Here is a 5,000-nt window from a genome sequence, read left to right on the forward strand (position 1 = left end):
CGAAGGCATTTCTCTTCCACATTTTATATATATATTTTTTACACATATTTTTAAGCAATATATATATATATATATTGACAATCGATGTTGGTGCGCTTACGTTCCCGTAACGTAGCGGTTCGGCAAAAGGCACCGATAGAATAAGTACCAGGCTTAAACAAAATAAGTCCTGGGGTTGAAGCGTTCGACAAAAACACTTTAAGGTGGTGCTCCAGAGTGGCCGCTGTCAAATGGCTGCAACATGTAGGAGAACAAAAGAATAAATAGGAAAATGGGAATGATAGCATACATGTAACAACAACTGCACACACATTGCATAAATTAAAGAATGGCGTATTAAATACCTTTTATCTCCTATTATTTTTACTTGGACTGTGGCCATGCTGGATATAAGCAGAACCCCAACCCGCACATTTTGAAACGATTGATACATATTTTATCAGTCTTTTCTGCCAAACCGCTAGTGTATGTGCAACTAAACAAACCGATACCGATTGTCAAATATTGTGGTTTACGATAAAACACAAATGATTCACTCATGCACACACACGTGCACCCACATATGTACGCATATTTGTATATATATTTATTACATCATAAAAATTTCGAAATGTTTCGAGAAGACAGTAGATAAGTATATAGGCGCAGGAGAGGGTGTGTGATGAGTAGCTTGCTTACCAACCACATGGTTCCGGGTTCAGTCCTACTGCGTGGCACCTTAGGCAAGGGTCTTCTATTATAGCCTCGGGCCGACCAAAGCCTTGTGAGTGGATTTGGTAGATGGAAACTGAAAGAAGTCAGTCGTATATACATATATATATATGAGTGTGTGTGTGTGTGTGTGTGTGTGTGTGTGTGTGTTTGTATGTCTGCTTGCCCTCCCCCTTCACCATCGCTTGACAACAGTTGTTGGTGTGTTTACGTCCCCATAACTTAGCGGTTCGGCAAAAGAGACCCGATAGGGATAGGCTAAGTACTATGTTTACAAAGAATAAGTCCTGGAATTGATTTGTTCGACTAAAAGCGGTGGTCCAGCATGGCCGCAGTCAAGTGACTGAAACAAATAAAAGAAAAAGGTATAAAGTACAAACTGTTTAAAACTATTAGCCATCGATTTGCATTACTTTTTATGATTTGTGTTATTTTAGTTTTATAAAACAAAACAAAAACTGAAAACATTCGGTAAAAATTAAGTAAAAATTTCCCTTATAGCTTGAAAAATACAAGAAATAATGAGCAGCGAAGAAAATTTAAAAGAAACCACACGGTTCCGGGTTCAGTTCCAATGAGTTGCATCGTCTTTTACTATAGATTCTGAGTGACCATACCCTCGTGAGTGGTTTTGGTTGACGGAAACTGAAAAAGCCAATTGTATATATATATATATATTTACACATGCATACGTACATACATATATACATACGTATATATATATGTATAAATGTGTGTGTGTGTGTGTGTATTTATATTTATACAAAAGGCAAATTCACTGCAGTCTAATGTTTAGATGGTGCAGTTACCGTGGAGAAAATATCTGTTTTATGGTAAAAAGGTGTGAAAACATCCAGTTTGTTACCTTTTTTACCATAAGAGAAGTCGTTTCTCTACGGCAATTGCAGTGAATTTGCCTTTATATAGCTGAAATATGTCACAAATATATTTTAACTAACCTAAACTTCGCTTATATCTAAGCATTACCTGGCGCTAACATGACGTTATATGTATGTATGCATGGTATGTATGTATACATGTCACTTCTATTTTTTAAAATTATTATTAATCTTCTACTGAGGAGGAAGCTGGTTTCCAACAAAGATACAAGGCTCCATGTTTTGGATGTAGTTAACAAAGGCAAATTCACATTTGGAACTTGAGAAAAGTCTTGCATATTTTTACTGTTCTACTCACAGATTGCACTTGTAATGTACGAACCAGCGGGTCAATTTCTTTTTCTGAAAATCTCAGTTTATCCCGATTCTCCTTTAAGCATTTACTAACTAAATCTAGTGCTCCAATTATTATTGGTATGAATATCAATTCATAGTCTGAATATGGAAACTGGGGGTTTCGAAGCAGTTGTCCATAGATATCCGCTTTTCCTTTGATTTTCAAAGAGATATTTATATCTGCAGGAGAGCCAACCTTTATGATGGTACATAGTTTTCCCCACTGTCCCAAACAACAGTATCCGACCTGCTATGCTTACATTTGACAGAAGTTTTGATCGGAATATTCCACCAGTATTTCCTAAGTTTATTTCAGGACAGTCTTTTATGCGGATAGCATTGTAAATTGTTCTAACAACAACATCGTGCTGCACAGGGAGGTAGTACCGTGACGACATTTTATGACAGCTGTAAATAACATGTTTAGTATCTTCCACAGAAACATGAGATGACCTACACATGCGGTTGCACCTTGGGATTGCAAGAGCATCACTATCTCAATTCTTCATCAGGTACTTTGTGGCAGTCTCCTGTTCCTGGATTGCAAACACATAGCCTTCAAGGTGTGATGGGATGTAATGATCTTGTGTGCAAGAGAGGCTGCTCTTCGTGTCACTTCTACTGTCTTCAAGATTCCGAAGAACATACCCATGCATGGTCTATTATGTTTTCTTTTTTTTTTGTTTGCTGAGTGCTCTCTATCCAGGTCTTTTCTGAGGTATTTTGGGGCTGTATAGGATATCACCAGGAAGAGAGTGTTTCTTGAGGAGTTCACTGCCAACTCATACAATGTTGCTCACTTCACTTTTCAGGACTGCATTAATATATTTATTTTTGCTGTTGTTGTTTAGCAGGTGCTGCCTGAGTGATACCATACAGCATTTGAAGGCCGTCTGCACTCATCTCAGGCCTCTACTACCTTCATTTCTTCTGAGGTAACGCCTGTAAACATCAATTCTGGAAGTTCCCAGTCGTTGTCAAGATTTTGCGGGTTTTGATATCTATGGAGAGGATTTCCTGCACAGACCAATCAAGTATCTCAAATGTTGGGAGCAGTACTGGTACTGCAAATGCATTGTGGGATATTGTTTTGTTGTAAGAGGAGAGTTCCGACTGCCATATGTTCGTAATTCTGGTGTAATATACTCGGGTCGTTATCTTTATTCATATGATACATTCTTTGTGTGGAATGTGGGAGATAGAGAGACTATTGATGCACAGGTTTTGGGTTCTATAACCAAATAGGAACATTTCTTTTGGCCAAATTCCATGCCTATATCAGCTGAAAATGTTATTAATTCCAGTTCCCTTTTTGGCATTGTTAACACTTTTACCATAAATCTTCAGACCATCTACATAGAAATTATGAGTTACACTGATATTTCTGGCAGTTGAAGATCCTAGCATGTAACCATTTGTTTTCTGCAGTAGGAACGATAATGGATTCAGTGCCAAAATGACAAGAAGTACAGAAAGACTATCTCCCTGGAACATTCCATTTGTAATGCTTATACTATCAGAAACAATTATTATGTTCTCAGTTGTAAGGGTAAGAACAGTTGTCCATGTCTTTGTGAGTTTCTCTATAGCAGCAGATAAGGTAGTAGGTACATTTACCAGATGTGGGCACTTCAAAAGCCATGAATGAGGGATAGAGTCAAAAGCCTTCTTACAGTCAAGCCATACTATCACAAAGTTTCTACATGGTTTTCTTACTTTAGACAGTACAGCTTTGTTTATTAAAAGTTGTTCGGCACTTCCTTCTTTCCACCAGCCTGTTCATCAGTTACAATGTTGTTCGACTCACAATGGTCCTGGAGGAATTGGGTGAGGCAACTTGTGTATAGTTTGTACAAAACATTTAGGCATGCAATGGGCCTGTAGTTTTCTGCCATCTCAGTGATTTCATTTTTGGTAACAAGATTTGTCCTTGCTGCAGCAAACAAATGTGCTATATCACTCTGACCTTCCATAGTCCTTTTGAACATACATATCAATTGGTTTCTATAAAAGGTTAGCTTCTTGTACCAATATCTAACTATTAGGCCCCTTCCAGGTGGCTTCCCGTTCTGCAGTTTGCCTACTGCTATAGCGAAGGTTTCTGCATCAATTTTGTATGTTTTACTGTTAGTGTTGGTACAGTATTCTCTCTCAATTGTATTTAAGCATGATGCATTCCTTCTTTTCGTTCCAAATTTTTGACCAGAATGATTGTAGATATTCTTGAGAGGGAGTTTTCTTAACGGTAATGTTTTCCTTCCTCATCTTTCTGTATAAAGCTTGTGGGTTGGAAGCAAAATTATGATTGATACTGACTCACCCAAACATTCTCACGCGATAGCGAAGTTTCTCGCTCATCGTCCTGAGTTCATGTTTTAAAGTGATTAGGTTTCCCTCAAGAGCTCGGCGTGAAGATTTGCCATAAAGTTTCATTAAATTTTGTCTTAGGTAGGGTTGGTGAGGTGTAAACTCATTTTTCTCCTTACATTTTATTGTTGTAGCTAACCATCCAATATGGCGACGCATGTTGATGTTTTCTTCAAATTTTGTTCTCCATCTAAGTTGTCTCCGTTTAGTAATTTCATTACTTTTTTCACTGTAGATTTCTCCTAGGTTTTCTTAAAGAGTAATAGCGGCTGTGTATATAAGAGTATTAATATTCCAGTTATTAACATCACATGATTCCATGTGCTCTCCAGTGATAACTTTAAACATTAGATCGGTCGGATTTTTTCTCACTTTAAAATTGTAATTTTAAAATGTTCTTTGAGTTGGATGTATTCCGCAGTCTTCGCTACTGAGTCAGCTAAGTTGGGAGAGACACTCGAATTTATCGACTTCAGGAGCGATTGTTTGTTTACATAATTTTTTATGCCGCTTCTGGCAGATTTTGGCCCATTCTCGGTGTTTTGAGAGGATCAAGGACCAGTTGATTTGTTTTCTTTTACAAAAGATGCTTGTTGTCGGGGCTGTTTCGCCACGAAGACATTTAAGTTGGGATGAGCCTCGTCTCGGTATTGTTTTAACTGCTTCATATTTCCGATGGAAGGTTCA

Source organism: Octopus bimaculoides, chromosome Z, assembly GCF_046866305.1.
Source record: "Octopus bimaculoides isolate indiv1 chromosome Z, ASM4686630v1, whole genome shotgun sequence".
In the NCBI taxonomy this organism is placed as follows: Eukaryota; Metazoa; Mollusca; class Cephalopoda; order Octopoda; family Octopodidae; genus Octopus; species Octopus bimaculoides.